At 53.2% G+C, this 16,242-nt stretch overlaps 46 non-coding genes across 46 annotated transcripts; all 46 read left to right on the top strand.

Moving 5' to 3' along the window:
• Positions 1–21: 21 nt before the first annotated feature.
• LOC126729844 (5S ribosomal RNA) lies at positions 22–140 on the top strand. The gene has a single exon (XR_007657146.1). It is a non-coding gene; the product is annotated as a 5S ribosomal RNA (ribosomal RNA).
• A 235-nt stretch (positions 141–375) lies between these two features.
• Positions 376–494, top strand: LOC126729843 (5S ribosomal RNA). The gene has a single exon (XR_007657145.1). It is a non-coding gene; the product is annotated as a 5S ribosomal RNA (ribosomal RNA).
• A 235-nt stretch (positions 495–729) lies between these two features.
• On the top strand, positions 730–848 carry LOC126731124 (5S ribosomal RNA). The gene has a single exon (XR_007658383.1). It is a non-coding gene; the product is annotated as a 5S ribosomal RNA (ribosomal RNA).
• A 235-nt stretch (positions 849–1,083) lies between these two features.
• Positions 1,084–1,202, top strand: LOC126729842 (5S ribosomal RNA). The gene has a single exon (XR_007657144.1). It is a non-coding gene; the product is annotated as a 5S ribosomal RNA (ribosomal RNA).
• Positions 1,203–1,437: 235 nt separating this feature from the next.
• On the top strand, positions 1,438–1,556 carry LOC126729841 (5S ribosomal RNA). Its single transcript, XR_007657143.1, has one exon. It is a non-coding gene; the product is annotated as a 5S ribosomal RNA (ribosomal RNA).
• Positions 1,557–1,791: 235 nt separating this feature from the next.
• Positions 1,792–1,910, top strand: LOC126731399 (5S ribosomal RNA). The gene has a single exon (XR_007658646.1). It is a non-coding gene; the product is annotated as a 5S ribosomal RNA (ribosomal RNA).
• A 235-nt stretch (positions 1,911–2,145) lies between these two features.
• Positions 2,146–2,264, top strand: LOC126729840 (5S ribosomal RNA). The gene has a single exon (XR_007657142.1). It is a non-coding gene; the product is annotated as a 5S ribosomal RNA (ribosomal RNA).
• Positions 2,265–2,499: 235 nt separating this feature from the next.
• LOC126729838 (5S ribosomal RNA) lies at positions 2,500–2,618 on the top strand. The gene has a single exon (XR_007657140.1). It is a non-coding gene; the product is annotated as a 5S ribosomal RNA (ribosomal RNA).
• Positions 2,619–2,853: 235 nt separating this feature from the next.
• Positions 2,854–2,972, top strand: LOC126731561 (5S ribosomal RNA). Its single transcript, XR_007658806.1, has one exon. It is a non-coding gene; the product is annotated as a 5S ribosomal RNA (ribosomal RNA).
• Positions 2,973–3,207: 235 nt separating this feature from the next.
• Positions 3,208–3,326, top strand: LOC126731123 (5S ribosomal RNA). Its single transcript, XR_007658382.1, has one exon. It is a non-coding gene; the product is annotated as a 5S ribosomal RNA (ribosomal RNA).
• Positions 3,327–3,561: 235 nt separating this feature from the next.
• Positions 3,562–3,680, top strand: LOC126731643 (5S ribosomal RNA). The gene has a single exon (XR_007658887.1). It is a non-coding gene; the product is annotated as a 5S ribosomal RNA (ribosomal RNA).
• Positions 3,681–3,915: 235 nt separating this feature from the next.
• On the top strand, positions 3,916–4,034 carry LOC126729837 (5S ribosomal RNA). Its single transcript, XR_007657139.1, has one exon. It is a non-coding gene; the product is annotated as a 5S ribosomal RNA (ribosomal RNA).
• A 235-nt stretch (positions 4,035–4,269) lies between these two features.
• LOC126729836 (5S ribosomal RNA) lies at positions 4,270–4,388 on the top strand. Its single transcript, XR_007657138.1, has one exon. It is a non-coding gene; the product is annotated as a 5S ribosomal RNA (ribosomal RNA).
• A 235-nt stretch (positions 4,389–4,623) lies between these two features.
• On the top strand, positions 4,624–4,742 carry LOC126731122 (5S ribosomal RNA). Its single transcript, XR_007658381.1, has one exon. It is a non-coding gene; the product is annotated as a 5S ribosomal RNA (ribosomal RNA).
• Positions 4,743–4,977: 235 nt separating this feature from the next.
• LOC126729835 (5S ribosomal RNA) lies at positions 4,978–5,096 on the top strand. Its single transcript, XR_007657137.1, has one exon. It is a non-coding gene; the product is annotated as a 5S ribosomal RNA (ribosomal RNA).
• A 235-nt stretch (positions 5,097–5,331) lies between these two features.
• LOC126729834 (5S ribosomal RNA) lies at positions 5,332–5,450 on the top strand. Its single transcript, XR_007657136.1, has one exon. It is a non-coding gene; the product is annotated as a 5S ribosomal RNA (ribosomal RNA).
• A 235-nt stretch (positions 5,451–5,685) lies between these two features.
• Positions 5,686–5,804, top strand: LOC126729832 (5S ribosomal RNA). Its single transcript, XR_007657135.1, has one exon. It is a non-coding gene; the product is annotated as a 5S ribosomal RNA (ribosomal RNA).
• A 235-nt stretch (positions 5,805–6,039) lies between these two features.
• Positions 6,040–6,158, top strand: LOC126731121 (5S ribosomal RNA). The gene has a single exon (XR_007658380.1). It is a non-coding gene; the product is annotated as a 5S ribosomal RNA (ribosomal RNA).
• A 235-nt stretch (positions 6,159–6,393) lies between these two features.
• On the top strand, positions 6,394–6,512 carry LOC126729831 (5S ribosomal RNA). The gene has a single exon (XR_007657134.1). It is a non-coding gene; the product is annotated as a 5S ribosomal RNA (ribosomal RNA).
• A 235-nt stretch (positions 6,513–6,747) lies between these two features.
• On the top strand, positions 6,748–6,866 carry LOC126729830 (5S ribosomal RNA). The gene has a single exon (XR_007657133.1). It is a non-coding gene; the product is annotated as a 5S ribosomal RNA (ribosomal RNA).
• Positions 6,867–7,101: 235 nt separating this feature from the next.
• LOC126729829 (5S ribosomal RNA) lies at positions 7,102–7,220 on the top strand. Its single transcript, XR_007657132.1, has one exon. It is a non-coding gene; the product is annotated as a 5S ribosomal RNA (ribosomal RNA).
• Positions 7,221–7,455: 235 nt separating this feature from the next.
• LOC126730842 (5S ribosomal RNA) lies at positions 7,456–7,574 on the top strand. Its single transcript, XR_007658107.1, has one exon. It is a non-coding gene; the product is annotated as a 5S ribosomal RNA (ribosomal RNA).
• A 235-nt stretch (positions 7,575–7,809) lies between these two features.
• Positions 7,810–7,928, top strand: LOC126729828 (5S ribosomal RNA). Its single transcript, XR_007657131.1, has one exon. It is a non-coding gene; the product is annotated as a 5S ribosomal RNA (ribosomal RNA).
• A 235-nt stretch (positions 7,929–8,163) lies between these two features.
• Positions 8,164–8,282, top strand: LOC126729826 (5S ribosomal RNA). The gene has a single exon (XR_007657129.1). It is a non-coding gene; the product is annotated as a 5S ribosomal RNA (ribosomal RNA).
• Positions 8,283–8,517: 235 nt separating this feature from the next.
• Positions 8,518–8,636, top strand: LOC126731120 (5S ribosomal RNA). Its single transcript, XR_007658379.1, has one exon. It is a non-coding gene; the product is annotated as a 5S ribosomal RNA (ribosomal RNA).
• A 235-nt stretch (positions 8,637–8,871) lies between these two features.
• Positions 8,872–8,990, top strand: LOC126729825 (5S ribosomal RNA). The gene has a single exon (XR_007657128.1). It is a non-coding gene; the product is annotated as a 5S ribosomal RNA (ribosomal RNA).
• Positions 8,991–9,225: 235 nt separating this feature from the next.
• Positions 9,226–9,344, top strand: LOC126729824 (5S ribosomal RNA). The gene has a single exon (XR_007657127.1). It is a non-coding gene; the product is annotated as a 5S ribosomal RNA (ribosomal RNA).
• A 236-nt stretch (positions 9,345–9,580) lies between these two features.
• On the top strand, positions 9,581–9,699 carry LOC126729823 (5S ribosomal RNA). The gene has a single exon (XR_007657126.1). It is a non-coding gene; the product is annotated as a 5S ribosomal RNA (ribosomal RNA).
• Positions 9,700–9,934: 235 nt separating this feature from the next.
• LOC126731119 (5S ribosomal RNA) lies at positions 9,935–10,053 on the top strand. Its single transcript, XR_007658378.1, has one exon. It is a non-coding gene; the product is annotated as a 5S ribosomal RNA (ribosomal RNA).
• Positions 10,054–10,288: 235 nt separating this feature from the next.
• Positions 10,289–10,407, top strand: LOC126729822 (5S ribosomal RNA). The gene has a single exon (XR_007657125.1). It is a non-coding gene; the product is annotated as a 5S ribosomal RNA (ribosomal RNA).
• Positions 10,408–10,642: 235 nt separating this feature from the next.
• Positions 10,643–10,761, top strand: LOC126729821 (5S ribosomal RNA). Its single transcript, XR_007657124.1, has one exon. It is a non-coding gene; the product is annotated as a 5S ribosomal RNA (ribosomal RNA).
• Positions 10,762–10,996: 235 nt separating this feature from the next.
• On the top strand, positions 10,997–11,115 carry LOC126731117 (5S ribosomal RNA). Its single transcript, XR_007658377.1, has one exon. It is a non-coding gene; the product is annotated as a 5S ribosomal RNA (ribosomal RNA).
• A 235-nt stretch (positions 11,116–11,350) lies between these two features.
• Positions 11,351–11,469, top strand: LOC126729820 (5S ribosomal RNA). The gene has a single exon (XR_007657123.1). It is a non-coding gene; the product is annotated as a 5S ribosomal RNA (ribosomal RNA).
• Positions 11,470–11,704: 235 nt separating this feature from the next.
• Positions 11,705–11,823, top strand: LOC126729819 (5S ribosomal RNA). The gene has a single exon (XR_007657122.1). It is a non-coding gene; the product is annotated as a 5S ribosomal RNA (ribosomal RNA).
• A 235-nt stretch (positions 11,824–12,058) lies between these two features.
• LOC126729818 (5S ribosomal RNA) lies at positions 12,059–12,177 on the top strand. Its single transcript, XR_007657121.1, has one exon. It is a non-coding gene; the product is annotated as a 5S ribosomal RNA (ribosomal RNA).
• Positions 12,178–12,412: 235 nt separating this feature from the next.
• LOC126731116 (5S ribosomal RNA) lies at positions 12,413–12,531 on the top strand. Its single transcript, XR_007658376.1, has one exon. It is a non-coding gene; the product is annotated as a 5S ribosomal RNA (ribosomal RNA).
• A 235-nt stretch (positions 12,532–12,766) lies between these two features.
• LOC126729817 (5S ribosomal RNA) lies at positions 12,767–12,885 on the top strand. Its single transcript, XR_007657120.1, has one exon. It is a non-coding gene; the product is annotated as a 5S ribosomal RNA (ribosomal RNA).
• A 235-nt stretch (positions 12,886–13,120) lies between these two features.
• LOC126729815 (5S ribosomal RNA) lies at positions 13,121–13,239 on the top strand. Its single transcript, XR_007657118.1, has one exon. It is a non-coding gene; the product is annotated as a 5S ribosomal RNA (ribosomal RNA).
• Positions 13,240–13,474: 235 nt separating this feature from the next.
• On the top strand, positions 13,475–13,593 carry LOC126729814 (5S ribosomal RNA). The gene has a single exon (XR_007657117.1). It is a non-coding gene; the product is annotated as a 5S ribosomal RNA (ribosomal RNA).
• Positions 13,594–13,828: 235 nt separating this feature from the next.
• Positions 13,829–13,947, top strand: LOC126731114 (5S ribosomal RNA). Its single transcript, XR_007658374.1, has one exon. It is a non-coding gene; the product is annotated as a 5S ribosomal RNA (ribosomal RNA).
• A 235-nt stretch (positions 13,948–14,182) lies between these two features.
• Positions 14,183–14,301, top strand: LOC126729813 (5S ribosomal RNA). The gene has a single exon (XR_007657116.1). It is a non-coding gene; the product is annotated as a 5S ribosomal RNA (ribosomal RNA).
• Positions 14,302–14,536: 235 nt separating this feature from the next.
• Positions 14,537–14,655, top strand: LOC126729812 (5S ribosomal RNA). The gene has a single exon (XR_007657115.1). It is a non-coding gene; the product is annotated as a 5S ribosomal RNA (ribosomal RNA).
• Positions 14,656–14,890: 235 nt separating this feature from the next.
• On the top strand, positions 14,891–15,009 carry LOC126729811 (5S ribosomal RNA). The gene has a single exon (XR_007657114.1). It is a non-coding gene; the product is annotated as a 5S ribosomal RNA (ribosomal RNA).
• A 235-nt stretch (positions 15,010–15,244) lies between these two features.
• On the top strand, positions 15,245–15,363 carry LOC126730841 (5S ribosomal RNA). The gene has a single exon (XR_007658106.1). It is a non-coding gene; the product is annotated as a 5S ribosomal RNA (ribosomal RNA).
• Positions 15,364–15,598: 235 nt separating this feature from the next.
• On the top strand, positions 15,599–15,717 carry LOC126729810 (5S ribosomal RNA). The gene has a single exon (XR_007657113.1). It is a non-coding gene; the product is annotated as a 5S ribosomal RNA (ribosomal RNA).
• Positions 15,718–15,952: 235 nt separating this feature from the next.
• On the top strand, positions 15,953–16,071 carry LOC126729809 (5S ribosomal RNA). The gene has a single exon (XR_007657112.1). It is a non-coding gene; the product is annotated as a 5S ribosomal RNA (ribosomal RNA).
• The last annotated feature ends 171 nt before the right edge of the window (positions 16,072–16,242 follow it).

Raw genomic sequence — 16,242 nt, 5'->3', positions numbered from 1 at the left:
ATTTAACGCGCTTATGCTGATGGGTGCGATCATACCAACACTAATGCACCGGATCCCATCAGAACTCCGCAGTTAAGCGTGTTTGGGCGAGAGTAGTACTAGGATGGGTGACCTCCTGGGAAGTCCTCGTGTTGCACCCCTCTCTTTTTCTTCGGATTTTTTTTTTTTGTCGCCGGGCTTACCGTTTACGGCGGTCCAGCACGCTCGCTTCGTAGGCTTAGTCTGCCCCAGGCCAAAAATACGAGCCGCTGATCTCGTTTTGGGTGCTGATTTGGTGGCGGCGATCTGGAAATGCCCTCGGGCTGCAGCTCCCTGGTGTTAGAGTCCATCGCTGCATTCGGATCCTTTATAAGGATTTAACGCGCTTATGCTGATGGGTGCGATCATACCAACACTAATGCACCGGATCCCATCAGAACTCCGCAGTTAAGCGTGTTTGGGCGAGAGTAGTACTAGGATGGGTGACCTCCTGGGAAGTCCTCGTGTTGCACCCCTCTCTTTTTCTTCGGATTTTTTTTTTTTGTCGCCGGGCTTACCGTTTACGGCGGTCCAGCACGCTCGCTTCGTAGGCTTAGTCTGCCCCAGGCCAAAAATACGAGCCGCTGATCTCGTTTTGGGTGCTGATTTGGTGGCGGCGATCTGGAAATGCCCTCGGGCTGCAGCTCCCTGGTGTTAGAGTCCATCGCTGCATTCGGATCCTTTATAAGGATTTAACGCGCTTATGCTGATGGGTGCGATCATACCAACACTAATGCACCGGATCCCATCAGAACTCCGCAGTTAAGCGTGTTTGGGCGAGAGTAGTACTAGGATGGGTGACCTCCGGGGAAGTCCTCGTGTTGCACCCCTCTCTTTTTCTTCGGATTTTTTTTTTTTGTCGCCGGGCTTACCGTTTACGGCGGTCCAGCACGCTCGCTTCGTAGGCTTAGTCTGCCCCAGGCCAAAAATACGAGCCGCTGATCTCGTTTTGGGTGCTGATTTGGTGGCGGCGATCTGGAAAGTCCCTCGGGCTGCAGCTCCCTGGTGTTAGAGTGCATCGCTGCATTCGGATCCTTTATAAGGATTTAACGCGCTTATGCTGATGGGTGCGATCATACCAACACTAATGCACCGGATCCCATCAGAACTCCGCAGTTAAGCGTGTTTGGGCGAGAGTAGTACTAGGATGGGTGACCTCCTGGGAAGTCCTCGTGTTGCACCCCTCTCTTTTTCTTCGGATTTTTTTTTTTTGTCGCCGGGCTTACCGTTTACGGCGGTCCAGCACGCTCGCTTCGTAGGCTTAGTCTGCCCCAGGCCAAAAATACGAGCCGCTGATCTCGTTTTGGGTGCTGATTTGGTGGCGGCGATCTGGAAATGCCCTCGGGCTGCAGCTCCCTGGTGTTAGAGTGCATCGCTGCATTCGGATCCTTTATAAGGATTTAACGCGCTTATGCTGATGGGTGCGATCATACCAACACTAATGCACCGGATCCCATCAGAACTCCGCAGTTAAGCGTGTTTGGGCGAGAGTAGTACTAGGATGGGTGACCTCCTGGGAAGTCCTCGTGTTGCACCCCTCTCTTTTTCTTCGGATTTTTTTTTTTTGTCGCCGGGCTTACCGTTTACGGCGGTCCAGCACGCTCGCTTCGTAGGCTTAGTCTGCCCCAGGCCAAAAATACGAGCCGCTGATCTCGTTTTGGGTGCTGATTTGGTGGCGGCGATCTGGAAATGCCCTCGGGCTGCAGCTCCCTGGTGTTAGAGTCCATCGCTGCATTCGGATCCTTTATAAGGATTTAACGCGCTTATGCTGATGGGTGCGATCATACCAACACTAATGCACCGGATCCCATCAGAACTCCGCAGTTAAGCGTGTTTGGGCGAGAGTAGTACTAGGATGGGTGACCTCCGGGGAAGGCCTCGTGTTGCACCCCTCTCTTTTTCTTCGGATTTTTTTTTTTTGTCGCCGGGCTTACCGTTTACGGCGGTCCAGCACGCTCGCTTCGTAGGCTTAGTCTGCCCCAGGCCAAAAATACGAGCCGCTGATCTCGTTTTGGGTGCTGATTTGGTGGCGGCGATCTGGAAATGCCCTCGGGCTGCAGCTCCCTGGTGTTAGAGTGCATCGCTGCATTCGGATCCTTTATAAGGATTTAACGCGCTTATGCTGATGGGTGCGATCATACCAACACTAATGCACCGGATCCCATCAGAACTCCGCAGTTAAGCGTGTTTGGGCGAGAGTAGTACTAGGATGGGTGACCTCCTGGGAAGTCCTCGTGTTGCACCCCTCTCTTTTTCTTCGGATTTTTTTTTTTTGTCGCCGGGCTTACCGTTTACGGCGGTCCAGCACGCTCGCTTCGTAGGCTTAGTCTGCCCCAGGCCAAAAATACGAGCCGCTGATCTCGTTTTGGGTGCTGATTTGGTGGCGGCGATCTGGAAATGCCCTCGGGCTGCAGCTCCCTGGTGTTAGAGTGCATCGCTGCATTCGGATCCTTTATAAGGATTTAACGCGCTTATGCTGATGGGTGCGATCATACCAACACTAATGCACCGGATCCCATCAGAACTCCGCAGTTAAGCGTGTTTGGGCGAGAGTAGTACTAGGATGGGTGACCTCCTGGGAAGTCCTCGTGTTGCACCCCTCTCTTTTTCTTCGGATTTTTTTTTTTTGTCGCCGGGCTTACCGTTTACGGCGGTCCAGCACGCTCGCTTCGTAGGCTTAGTCTGCCCCAGGCCAAAAATACGAGCCGCTGATCTCGTTTTGGGTGCTGATTTGGTGGCGGCGATCTGGAAATGCCCTCGGGCTGCAGCTCCCTGGTGTTAGAGTCCATCGCTGCATTCGGATCCTTTATAAGGATTTAACGCGCTTATGCTGATGGGTGCGATCATACCAACACTAATGCACCGGATCCCATCAGAACTCCGCAGTTAAGCGTGTTTGGGCGAGAGTAGTACTAGGATGGGTGACCTCCTGGGACGTCCTCGTGTTGCACCCCTCTCTTTTTCTTCGGATTTTTTTTTTTTGTCGCCGGGCTTACCGTTTACGGCGGTCCAGCACGCTCGCTTCGTAGGCTTAGTCTGCCCCAGGCCAAAAATACGAGCCGCTGATCTCGTTTTGGGTGCTGATTTGGTGGCGGCGATCTGGAAATGCCCTCGGGCTGCAGCTCCCTGGTGTTAGAGTCCATCGCTGCATTCGGATCCTTTATAAGGATTTAACGCGCTTATGCTGATGGGTGCGATCATACCAACACTAATGCACCGGATCCCATCAGAACTCCGCAGTTAAGCGTGTTTGGGCGAGAGTAGTACTAGGATGGGTGACCTCCGGGGAAGTCCTCGTGTTGCACCCCTCTCTTTTTCTTCGGATTTTTTTTTTTTGTCGCCGGGCTTACCGTTTACGGCGGTCCAGCACGCTCGCTTCGTAGGCTTAGTCTGCCCCAGGCCAAAAATACGAGCCGCTGATCTCGTTTTGGGTGCTGATTTGGTGGCGGCGATCTGGAAATGCCCTCGGGCTGCAGCTCCCTGGTGTTAGAGTGCATCGCTGCATTCGGATCCTTTATAAGGATTTAACGCGCTTATGCTGATGGGTGCGATCATACCAACACTAATGCACCGGATCCCATCAGAACTCCGCAGTTAAGCGTGTTTGGGCGAGAGTAGTACTAGGATGGGTGACATCCTGGGAAGTCCTCGTGTTGCACCCCTCTCTTTTTCTTCGGATTTTTTTTTTTTGTCGCCGGGCTTACCGTTTACGGCGGTCCAGCACGCTCGCTTCGTAGGCTTAGTCTGCCCCAGGCCAAAAATACGAGCCGCTGATCTCGTTTTGGGTGCTGATTTGGTGGCGGCGATCTGGAAATGCCCTCGGGCTGCAGCTCCCTGGTGTTAGAGTGCATCGCTGCATTCGGATCCTTTATAAGGATTTAACGCGCTTATGCTGATGGGTGCGATCATACCAACACTAATGCACCGGATCCCATCAGAACTCCGCAGTTAAGCGTGTTTGGGCGAGAGTAGTACTAGGATGGGTGACCTCCTGGGAAGTCCTCGTGTTGCACCCCTCTCTTTTTCTTCGGATTTTTTTTTTTTGTCGCCGGGCTTACCGTTTACGGCGGTCCAGCACGCTCGCTTCGTAGGCTTAGTCTGCCCCAGGCCAAAAATACGAGCCGCTGATCTCGTTTTGGGTGCTGATTTGGTGGCGGCGATCTGGAAATGCCCTCGGGCTGCAGCTCCCTGGTGTTAGAGTGCATCGCTGCATTCGGATCCTTTATAAGGATTTAACGCGCTTATGCTGATGGGTGCGATCATACCAACACTAATGCACCGGATCCCATCAGAACTCCGCAGTTAAGCGTGTTTGGGCGAGAGTAGTACTAGGATGGGTGACCTCCTGGGAAGTCCTCGTGTTGCACCCCTCTCTTTTTCTTCGGATTTTTTTTTTTTGTCGCCGGGCTTACCGTTTACGGCGGTCCAGCACGCTCGCTTCGTAGGCTTAGTCTGCCCCAGGCCAAAAATACGAGCCGCTGATCTCGTTTTGGGTGCTGATTTGGTGGCGGCGATCTGGAAATGCCCTCGGGCTGCAGCTCCCTGGTGTTAGAGTCCATCGCTGCATTCGGATCCTTTATAAGGATTTAACGCGCTTATGCTGATGGGTGCGATCATACCAACACTAATGCACCGGATCCCATCAGAACTCCGCAGTTAAGCGTGTTTGGGCGAGAGTAGTACTAGGATGGGTGACCTCCGGGGAAGTCCTCGTGTTGCACCCCTCTCTTTTTCTTCGGATTTTTTTTTTTTGTCGCCGGGCTTACCGTTTACGGCGGTCCAGCACGCTCGCTTCGTAGGCTTAGTCTGCCCCAGGCCAAAAATACGAGCCGCTGATCTCGTTTTGGGTGCTGATTTGGTGGCGGCGATCTGGAAATGCCCTCGGGCTGCAGCTCCCTGGTGTTAGAGTGCATCGCTGCATTCGGATCCTTTATAAGGATTTAACGCGCTTATGCTGATGGGTGCGATCATACCAACACTAATGCACCGGATCCCATCAGAACTCCGCAGTTAAGCGTGTTTGGGCGAGAGTAGTACTAGGATGGGTGACCTCCTGGGAAGTCCTCGTGTTGCACCCCTCTCTTTTTCTTCGGATTTTTTTTTTTTGTCGCCGGGCTTACCGTTTACGGCGGTCCAGCACGCTCGCTTCGTAGGCTTAGTCTGCCCCAGGCCAAAAATACGAGCCGCTGATCTCGTTTTGGGTGCTGATTTGGTGGCGGCGATCTGGAAATGCCCTCGGGCTGCAGCTCCCTGGTGTTAGAGTGCATCGCTGCATTCGGATCCTTTATAAGGATTTAACGCGCTTATGCTGATGGGTGCGATCATACCAACACTAATGCACCGGATCCCATCAGAACTCCGCAGTTAAGCGTGTTTGGGCGAGAGTAGTACTAGGATGGGTGACCTCCTGGGAAGTCCTCGTGTTGCACCCCTCTCTTTTTCTTCGGATTTTTTTTTTTTGTCGCCGGGCTTACCGTTTACGGCGGTCCAGCACGCTCGCTTCGTAGGCTTAGTCTGCCCCAGGCCAAAAATACGAGCCGCTGATCTCGTTTTGGGTGCTGATTTGGTGGCGGCGATCTGGAAATGCCCTCGGGCTGCAGCTCCCTGGTGTTAGAGTGCATCGCTGCATTCGGATCCTTTATAAGGATTTAACGCGCTTATGCTGATGGGTGCGATCATACCAACACTAATGCACCGGATCCCATCAGAACTCCGCAGTTAAGCGTGTTTGGGCGAGAGTAGTACTAGGATGGGTGACCTCCTGGGAAGTCCTCGTGTTGCACCCCTCTCTTTTTCTTCGGATTTTTTTTTTTTGTCGCCGGGCTTACCGTTTACGGCGGTCCAGCACGCTCGCTTCGTAGGCTTAGTCTGCCCCAGGCCAAAAATACGAGCCGCTGATCTCGTTTTGGGTGCTGATTTGGTGGCGGCGATCTGGAAATGCCCTCGGGCTGCAGCTCCCTGGTGTTAGAGTCCATCGCTGCATTCGGATCCTTTATAAGGATTTAACGCGCTTATGCTGATGGGTGCGATCATACCAACACTAATGCACCGGATCCCATCAGAACTCCGCAGTTAAGCGTGTTTGGGCGAGAGTAGTACTAGGATGGGTGACCTCCGGGGAAGTCCTCGTGTTGCACCCCTCTCTTTTTCTTCGGATTTTTTTTTTTTGTCGCCGGGCTTACCGTTTACGGCGGTCCAGCACGCTCGCTTCGTAGGCTTAGTCTGCCCCAGGCCAAAAATACGAGCCGCTGATCTCGTTTTGGGTGCTGATTTGGTGGCGGCGATCTGGAAATGCCCTCGGGCTGCAGCTCCCTGGTGTTAGAGTGCATCGCTGCATTCAGATCCTTTATAAGGATTTAACGCGCTTATGCTGATGGGTGCGATCATACCAACACTAATGCACCGGATCCCATCAGAACTCCGCAGTTAAGCGTGTTTGGGCGAGAGTAGTACTAGGATGGGTGACCTCCTGGGAAGTCCTCGTGTTGCACCCCTCTCTTTTTCTTCGGATTTTTTTTTTTTGTCGCCGGGCTTACCGTTTACGGCGGTCCAGCACGCTCGCTTCGTAGGCTTAGTCTGCCCCAGGCCAAAAATACGAGCCGCTGATCTCGTTTTGGGTGCTGATTTGGTGGCGGCGATCTGGAAATGCCCTCGGGCTGCAGCTCCCTGGTGTTAGAGTGCATCGCTGCATTCGGATCCTTTATAAGGATTTAACGCGCTTATGCTGATGGGTGCGATCATACCAACACTAATGCACCGGATCCCATCAGAACTCCGCAGTTAAGCGTGTTTGGGCGAGAGTAGTACTAGGATGGGTGACCTCCTGGGAAGTCCTCGTGTTGCACCCCTCTCTTTTTCTTCGGATTTTTTTTTTTTGTCGCCGGGCTTACCGTTTACGGCGGTCCAGCACGCTCGCTTCGTAGGCTTAGTCTGCCCCAGGCCAAAAATACGAGCCGCTGATCTCGTTTTGGGTGCTGATTTGGTGGCGGCGATCTGGAAATGCCCTCGGGCTGCAGCTCCCTGGTGTTAGAGTCCATCGCTGCATTCGGATCCTTTATAAGGATTTAACGCGCTTATGCTGATGGGTGCGATCATACCAACACTAATGCACCGGATCCCATCAGAACTCCGCAGTTAAGCGTGTTTGGGCGAGAGTAGTACTAGGATGGGTGACCTCCTGGGAAGTCCTCGTGTTGCACCCCTCTCTTTTTCTTCGGATTTTTTTTTTTTGTCGCCGGGCTTACCGTTTACGGCGGTCCAGCACGCTCGCTTCGTAGGCTTAGTCTGCCCCAGGCCAAAAATACGAGCCGCTGATCTCGTTTTGGGTGCTGATTTGGTGGCGGCGATCTGGAAATGCCCTCGGGCTGCAGCTCCCTGGTGTTAGAGTCCATCGCTGCATTCGGATCCTTTATAAGGATTTAACGCGCTTATGCTGATGGGTGCGATCATACCAACACTAATGCACCGGATCCCATCAGAACTCCGCAGTTAAGCGTGTTTGGGCGAGAGTAGTACTAGGATGGGTGACCTCCGGGGAAGTCCTCGTATTGCACCCCTCTCTTTTTCTTCGGATTTTTTTTTTTTGTCGCCGGGCTTACCGTTTACGGCGGTCCAGCACGCTCGCTTCGTAGGCTTAGTCTGCCCCAGGCCAAAAATACGAGCCGCTGATCTCGTTTTGGGTGCTGATTTGGTGGCGGCGATCTGGAAATGCCCTCGGGCTGCAGCTCCCTGGTGTTAGAGTGCATCGCTGCATTCGGATCCTTTATAAGGATTTAACGCGCTTATGCTGATGGGTGCGATCATACCAACACTAATGCACCGGATCCCATCAGAACTCCGCAGTTAAGCGTGTTTGGGCGAGAGTAGTACTAGGATGGGTGACCTCCTGGGAAGTCCTCGTGTTGCACCCCTCTCTTTTTCTTCGGATTTTTTTTTTTTGTCGCCGGGCTTACCGTTTACGGCGGTCCAGCACGCTCGCTTCGTAGGCTTAGTCTGCCCCAGGCCAAAAATACGAGCCGCTGATCTCGTTTTGGGTGCTGATTTGGTGGCGGCGATCTGGAAATGCCCTCGGGCTGCAGCTCCCTGGTGTTAGAGTGCATCGCTGCATTCGGATCCTTTATAAGGATTTAACGCGCTTATGCTGATGGGTGCGATCATACCAACACTAATGCACCGGATCCCATCAGAACTCCGCAGTTAAGCGTGTTTGGGCGAGAGTAGTACTAGGATGGGTGACCTCCTGGGAAGTCCTCGTGTTGCACCCCTCTCTTTTTCTTCGGATTTTTTTTTTTTGTCGCCGGGCTTACCGTTTACGGCGGTCCAGCACGCTCGCTTCGTAGGCTTAGTCTGCCCCAGGCCAAAAATACGAGCCGCTGATCTCGTTTTGGGTGCTGATTTGGTGGCGGCGATCTGGAAATGCCCTCGGGCTGCAGCTCCCTGGTGTTAGAGTCCATCGCTGCATTCGGATCCTTTATAAGGATTTAACGCGCTTATGCTGATGGGTGCGATCATACCAACACTAATGCACCGGATCCCATCAGAACTCCGCAGTTAAGCGTGTTTGGGCGAGAGTAGTACTAGGATGGGTGACCTCCGGGGAAGTCCTCGTGTTGCACCCCTCTCTTTTTCTTCGGATTTTTTTTTTTTGTCGCCGGGCTTACCGTTTACGGCGGTCCAGCACGCTCGCTTCGTAGGCTTAGTCTGCCCCAGGCCAAAAATACGAGCCGCTGATCTCGTTTTGGGTGCTGATTTGGTGGCGGCGATCTGGAAATGCCCTCGGGCTGCAGCTCCCTGGTGTTAGAGTGCATCGCTGCATTCGGATCCTTTATAAGGATTTAACGCGCTTATGCTGATGGGTGCGATCATACCAACACTAATGCACCGGATCCCATCAGAACTCCGCAGTTAAGCGTGTTTGGGCGAGAGTAGTACTAGGATGGGTGACCTCCTGGGAAGTCCTCGTGTTGCACCCCTCTCTTTTTCTTCGGATTTTTTTTTTTTGTCGCCGGGCTTACCGTTTACGGCGGTCCAGCACGCTCGCTTCGTAGGCTTAGTCTGCCCCAGGCCAAAAATACGAGCCGCTGATCTCGTTTTGGGTGCTGATTTGGTGGCGGCGATCTGGAAATGCCCTCGGGCTGCAGCTCCCTGGTGTTAGAGTGCATCGCTGCATTCGGATCCTTTATAAGGATTTAACGCGCTTATGCTGATGGGTGCGATCATACCAACACTAATGCACCGGATCCCATCAGAACTCCGCAGTTAAGCGTGTTTGGGCGAGAGTAGTACTAGGATGGGTGACCTCCTGGGAAGTCCTCGTGTTGCACCCCTCTCTTTTTCTTCGGATTTTTTTTTTTTTGTCGCCGGGCTTACCGTTTACGGCGGTCCAGCACGCTCGCTTCGTAGGCTTAGTCTGCCCCAGGCCAAAAATACGAGCCGCTGATCTCGTTTTGGGTGCTGATTTGGTGGCGGCGATCTGGAAATGCCCTCGGGCTGCAGCTCCCTGGTGTTAGAGTCCATCGCTGCATTCGGATCCTTTATAAGGATTTAACGCGCTTATGCTGATGGGTGCGATCATACCAACACTAATGCACCGGATCCCATCAGAACTCCGCAGTTAAGCGTGTTTGGGCGAGAGTAGTACTAGGATGGGTGACCTCCTGGGAAGTCCTCGTGTTGCACCCCTCTCTTTTTCTTCGGATTTTTTTTTTTTGTCGCCGGGCTTACCGTTTACGGCGGTCCAGCACGCTCGCTTCGTAGGCTTAGTCTGCCCCAGGCCAAAAATACGAGCCGCTGATCTCGTTTTGGGTGCTGATTTGGTGGCGGCGATCTGGAAATGCCCTCGGGCTGCAGCTCCCTGGTGTTAGAGTCCATCGCTGCATTCGGATCCTTTATAAGGATTTAACGCGCTTATGCTGATGGGTGCGATCATACCAACACTAATGCACCGGATCCCATCAGAACTCCGCAGTTAAGCGTGTTTGGGCGAGAGTAGTACTAGGATGGGTGACCTCCGGGGAAGTCCTCGTGTTGCACCCCTCTCTTTTTCTTCGGATTTTTTTTTTTTGTCGCCGGGCTTACCGTTTACGGCGGTCCAGCACGCTCGCTTCGTAGGCTTAGTCTGCCCCAGGCCAAAAATACGAGCCGCTGATCTCGTTTTGGGTGCTGATTTGGTGGCGGCGATCTGGAAATGCCCTCGGGCTGCAGCTCCCTGGTGTTAGAGTGCATCGCTGCATTCGGATCCTTTATAAGGATTTAACGCGCTTATGCTGATGGGTGCGATCATACCAACACTAATGCACCGGATCCCATCAGAACTCCGCAGTTAAGCGTGTTTGGGCGAGAGTAGTACTAGGATGGGTGACCTCCTGGGAAGTCCTCGTGTTGCACCCCTCTCTTTTTCTTCGGATTTTTTTTTTTTGTCGCCGGGCTTACCGTTTACGGCGGTCCAGCACGCTCGCTTCGTAGGCTTAGTCTGCCCCAGGCCAAAAATACGAGCCGCTGATCTCGTTTTGGGTGCTGATTTGGTGGCGGCGATCTGGAAATGCCCTCGGGCTGCAGCTCCCTGGTGTTAGAGTGCATCGCTGCATTCGGATCCTTTATAAGGATTTAACGCGCTTATGCTGATGGGTGCGATCATACCAACACTAATGCACCGGATCCCATCAGAACTCCGCAGTTAAGCGTGTTTGGGCGAGAGTAGTACTAGGATGGGTGACCTCCTGGGAAGTCCTCGTGTTGCACCCCTCTCTTTTTCTTCGGATTTTTTTTTTTTGTCGCCGGGCTTACCGTTTACGGCGGTCCAGCACGCTCGCTTCGTAGGCTTAGTCTGCCCCAGGCCAAAAATACGAGCCGCTGATCTCGTTTTGGGTGCTGATTTGGTGGCGGCGATCTGGAAATGCCCTCGGGCTGCAGCTCCCTGGTGTTAGAGTCCATCGCTGCATTCGGATCCTTTATAAGGATTTAACGCGCTTATGCTGATGGGTGCGATCATACCAACACTAATGCACCGGATCCCATCAGAACTCCGCAGTTAAGCGTGTTTGGGCGAGAGTAGTACTAGGATGGGTGACCTCCGGGGAAGTCCTCGTGTTGCACCCCTCTCTTTTTCTTCGGATTTTTTTTTTTTGTCGCCGGGCTTACCGTTTACGGCGGTCCAGCACGCTCGCTTCGTAGGCTTAGTCTGCCCCAGGCCAAAAATACGAGCCGCTGATCTCGTTTTGGGTGCTGATTTGGTGGCGGCGATCTGGAAATGCCCTCGGGCTGCAGCTCCCTGGTGTTAGAGTGCATCGCTGCATTCGGATCCTTTATAAGGATTTAACGCGCTTATGCTGATGGGTGCGATCATACCAACACTAATGCACCGGATCCCATCAGAACTCCGCAGTTAAGCGTGTTTGGGCGAGAGTAGTACTAGGATGGGTGACCTCCTGGGAAGTCCTCGTGTTGCACCCCTCTCTTTTTCTTCGGATTTTTTTTTTTTGTCGCCGGGCTTACCGTTTACGGCGGTCCAGCACGCTCGCTTCGTAGGCTTAGTCTGCCCCAGGCCAAAAATACGAGCCGCTGATCTCGTTTTGGGTGCTGATTTGGTGGCGGCGATCTGGAAATGCCCTCGGGCTGCAGCTCCCTGGTGTTAGAGTGCATCGCTGCATTCGGATCCTTTATAAGGATTTAACGCGCTTATGCTGATGGGTGCGATCATACCAACACTAATGCACCGGATCCCATCAGAACTCCGCAGTTAAGCGTGTTTGGGCGAGAGTAGTACTAGGATGGGTGACCTCCTGGGAAGTCCTCGTGTTGCACCCCTCTCTTTTTCTTCGGATTTTTTTTTTTTGTCGCCGGGCTTACCGTTTACGGCGGTCCAGCACGCTCGCTTCGTAGGCTTAGTCTGCCCCAGGCCAAAAATACGAGCCGCTGATCTCGTTTTGGGTGCTGATTTGGTGGCGGCGATCTGGAAATGCCCTCGGGCTGCAGCTCCCTGGTGTTAGAGTCCATCGCTGCATTCGGATCCTTTATAAGGATTTAACGCGCTTATGCTGATGGGTGCGATCATACCAACACTAATGCACCGGATCCCATCAGAACTCCGCAGTTAAGCGTGTTTGGGCGAGAGTAGTACTAGGATGGGTGACCTCCTGGGAAGTCCTCGTGTTGCACCCCTCTCTTTTTCTTCGGATTTTTTTTTTTTGTCGCCGGGCTTACCGTTTACGGCGGTCCAGCACGCTCGCTTCGTAGGCTTAGTCTGCCCCAGGCCAAAAATACGAGCCGCTGATCTCGTTTTGGGTGCTGATTTGGTGGCGGCGATCTGGAAATGCCCTCGGGCTGCAGCTCCCTGGTGTTAGAGTCCATCGCTGCATTCGGATCCTTTATAAGGATTTAACGCGCTTATGCTGATGGGTGCGATCATACCAACACTAATGCACCGGATCCCATCAGAACTCCGCAGTTAAGCGTGTTTGGGCGAGAGTAGTACTAGGATGGGTGACCTCCGGGGAAGTCCTCGTGTTGCACCCCTCTCTTTTTCTTCGGATTTTTTTTTTTTGTCGCCGGGCTTACCGTTTACGGCGGTCCAGCACGCTCGCTTCGTAGGCTTAGTCTGCCCCAGGCCAAAAATACGAGCCGCTGATCTCGTTTTGGGTGCTGATTTGGTGGCGGCGATCTGGAAATGCCCTCGGGCTGCAGCTCCCTGGTGTTAGAGTGCATCGCTGCATTCGGATCCTTTATAAGGATTTAACGCGCTTATGCTGATGGGTGCGATCATACCAACACTAATGCACCGGATCCCATCAGAACTCCGCAGTTAAGCGTGTTTGGGCGAGAGTAGTACTAGGATGGGTGACCTCCTGGGAAGTCCTCGTGTTGCACCCCTCTCTTTTTCTTCGGATTTTTTTTTTTTGTCGCCGGGCTTACCGTTTACGGCGGTCCAGCACGCTCGCTTCGTAGGCTTAGTCTGCCCCAGGCCAAAAATACGAGCCGCTGATCTCGTTTTGGGTGCTGATTTGGTGGCGGCGATCTGGAAATGCCCTCGGGCTGCAGCTCCCTGGTGTTAGAGTGCATCGCTGCATTCGGATCCTTTATAAGGATTTAACGCGCTTATGCTGATGGGTGCGATCATACCAACACTAATGCACCGGATCCCATCAGAACTCCGCAGTTAAGCGTGTTTGGGCGAGAGTAGTACTAGGATGGGTGACCTCCTGGGAAGTCCTCGTGTTGCACCCCTCTCTTTTTCTTCGGATTTTTTTTTTTTGTCGCCGGGCTTACCGTTTACGGCGGTCCAGCACGCTCGCTTCGTAGGCTTAGTCTGCCCCAGGCCAAAAATACGAGCCGCTGATCTCGTTTTGGGTGCTGATTTGGTGGCGGCGATCTGGAAATGCCCTCGGGCTGCAGCTCCCTGGTGTTAGAGTCCATCGCTGCATTCGGATCCTTTATAAGGATTTAACGCGCTTATGCTGATGGGTGCGATCATACCAACACTAATGCACCGGATCCCATCAGAACTCCGCAGTTAAGCGTGTTTGGGCGAGAGTAGTACTAGGATGGGTGACCTCCTGGGAAGTCCTCGTGTTGCACCCCTCTCTTTTTCTTCGGATTTTTTTTTTTTGTCGCCGGGCTTACCGTTTACGGCGGTCCAGCACGCTCGCTTCGTAGGCTTAGTCTGCCCCAGGCCAAAAATACGAGCCGCTGATCTCGTTTTGGGTGCTGATTTGGTGGCGGCGATCTGGAAATGCCCTCGGGCTGCAGCACCCTGGTGTTAGAGTCCATCGCTGCATTCGGATCCTTTATAAGGATTTAACGCGCTTATGCTGATGGGTGCGATCATACCAACACTAATGCACCGGATCCCATCAGAACTCCGCAGTTAAGCGTGTTTGGGCGAGAGTAGTACTAGGATGGGTGACCTCCGGGGAAGTCCTCGTGTTGCACCCCTCTCTTTTTCTTCGGATTTTTTTTTTTTGTCGCCGGGCTTACCGTTTACGGCGGTCCAGCACGCTCGCTTCGTAGGCTTAGTCTGCCCCAGGCCAAAAATACGAGCCGCTGATCTCGTTTTGGGTGCTGATTTGGTGGCGGCGATCTGGAAATGCCCTCGGGCTGCAGCTCCCTGGTGTTAGAGTGCATCGCTGCATTCAGATCCTTTATAAGGATTTAACGCGCTTATGCTGATGGGTGCGATCATACCAACACTAATGCACCGGATCCCATCAGAACTCCGCAGTTAAGCGTGTTTGGGCGAGAGTAGTACTAGGATGGGTGACCTCCTGGGAAGTCCTCGTGTTGCACCCCTCTCTTTTTCTTCGGATTTTTTTTTTTTGTCGCCGGGCTTACCGTTTACGGCGGTCCAGCACGCTCGCTTCGTAGGCTTAGTCTGCCCCAGGCCAAAAATACGAGCCGCTGATCTCGTTTTGGGTGCTGATTTGGTGGCGGCGATCTGGAAATGCCCTCGGGCTGCAGCTCCCTGGTGTTAGAGTGCATCGCTGCATTCGGATCCTTTATAAGGATTTAACGCGCTTATGCTGATGGGTGCGATCATACCAACACTAATGCACCGGATCCCATCAGAACTCCGCAGTTAAGCGTGTTTGGGCGAGAGTAGTACTAGGATGGGTGACCTCCTGGGAAGTCCTCGTGTTGCACCCCTCTCTTTTTCTTCGGATTTTTTTTTTTTGTCGCCGGGCTTACCGTTTACGGCGGTCCAGCACGCTCGCTTCGTAGGCTTAGTCTGCCCCAGGCCAAAAATACGAGCCGCTGATCTCGTTTTGGGTGCTGATTTGGTGGCGGCGATCTGGAAATGCCCTCGGGCTGCAGCTCCCTGGTGTTAGAGTCCATCGCTGCATTCGGATCCTTTATAAGGATTTAACGCGCTTATGCTGATGGGTGCGATCATACCAACACTAATGCACCGGATCCCATCAGAACTCCGCAGTTAAGCGTGTTTGGGCGAGAGTAGTACTAGGATGGGTGACCTCCTGGGAAGTCCTCGTGTTGCACCCCTCTCTTTTTCTTCGGATTTTTTTTTTTTGTCGCCGGGCTTACCGTTTACGGCGGTCCAGCACGCTCGCTTCGTAGGCTTAGTCTGCCCCAGGCCAAAAATACGAGCCGCTGATCTCGTTTTGGGTGCTGATTTGGTGGCGGCGATCTGGAAATGCCCTCGGGCTGCAGCTCCCTGGTGTTAGAGTCCATCGCTGCATTCGGATCCTTTATAAGGATTTAACGCGCTTATGCTGATGGGTGCGATCATACCAACACTAATGCACCGGATCCCATCAGAACTCCGCAGTTAAGCGTGTTTGGGCGAGAGTAGTACTAGGATGGGTGACCTCCGGGGAAGTCCTCGTATTGCACCCCTCTCTTTTTCTTCGGATTTTTTTTTTTTGTCGCCGGGCTTACCGTTTACGGCGGTCCAGCACGCTCGCTTCGTAGGCTTAGTCTGCCCCAGGCCAAAAATACGAGCCGCTGATCTCGTTTTGGGTGCTGATTTGGTGGCGGCGATCTGGAAATGCCCTCGGGCTGCAGCTCCCTGGTGTTAGAGTGCATCGCTGCATTCGGATCCTTTATAAGGATTTAACGCGCTTATGCTGATGGGTGCGATCATACCAACACTAATGCACCGGATCCCATCAGAACTCCGCAGTTAAGCGTGTTTGGGCGAGAGTAGTACTAGGATGGGTGACCTCCTGGGAAGTCCTCGTGTTGCACCCCTCTCTTTTTCTTCGGATTTTTTTTTTTTGTCGCCGGGCTTACCGTTTACGGCGGTCCAGCACGCTCGCTTCGTAGGCTTAGTCTGCCCCAGGCCAAAAATACGAGCCGCTGATCTCGTTTTGGGTGCTGATTTGGTGGCGGCGATCTGGAAATGCCCTCGGGCTGCAGCTCCCTGGTGTTAGAGTGCATCGCTGCATTCGGATCCTTTATAAGGATTTAACGCGCTTATGCTGATGGGTGCGATCATACCAACACTAATGCACCGGATCCCATCAGAACTCCGCAGTTAAGCGTGTTTGGGCGAGAGTAGTACTAGGATGGGTGACCTCCTGGGAAGTCCTCGTGTTGCACCCCTCTCTTTTTCTTCGGATTTTTTTTTTTTGTCGCCGGGCTTACCGTTTACGGCGGTCCAGCACGCTCGCTTCGTAGGCTTAGTCTGCCCCAGGCCAAAAATACGAGCCGCTGATCTCGTTTTGGGTGCTGATTTGGTGGCGGCGATCTGGAAATGCCCTCGGGCTGCAGCTC

This window comes from Quercus robur, chromosome 5, assembly GCF_932294415.1.
Source record: "Quercus robur chromosome 5, dhQueRobu3.1, whole genome shotgun sequence".
In the NCBI taxonomy this organism is placed as follows: Eukaryota; Viridiplantae; Streptophyta; class Magnoliopsida; order Fagales; family Fagaceae; genus Quercus; species Quercus robur.
This window is presented reverse-complemented; position numbering and strand designations above follow the sequence as displayed.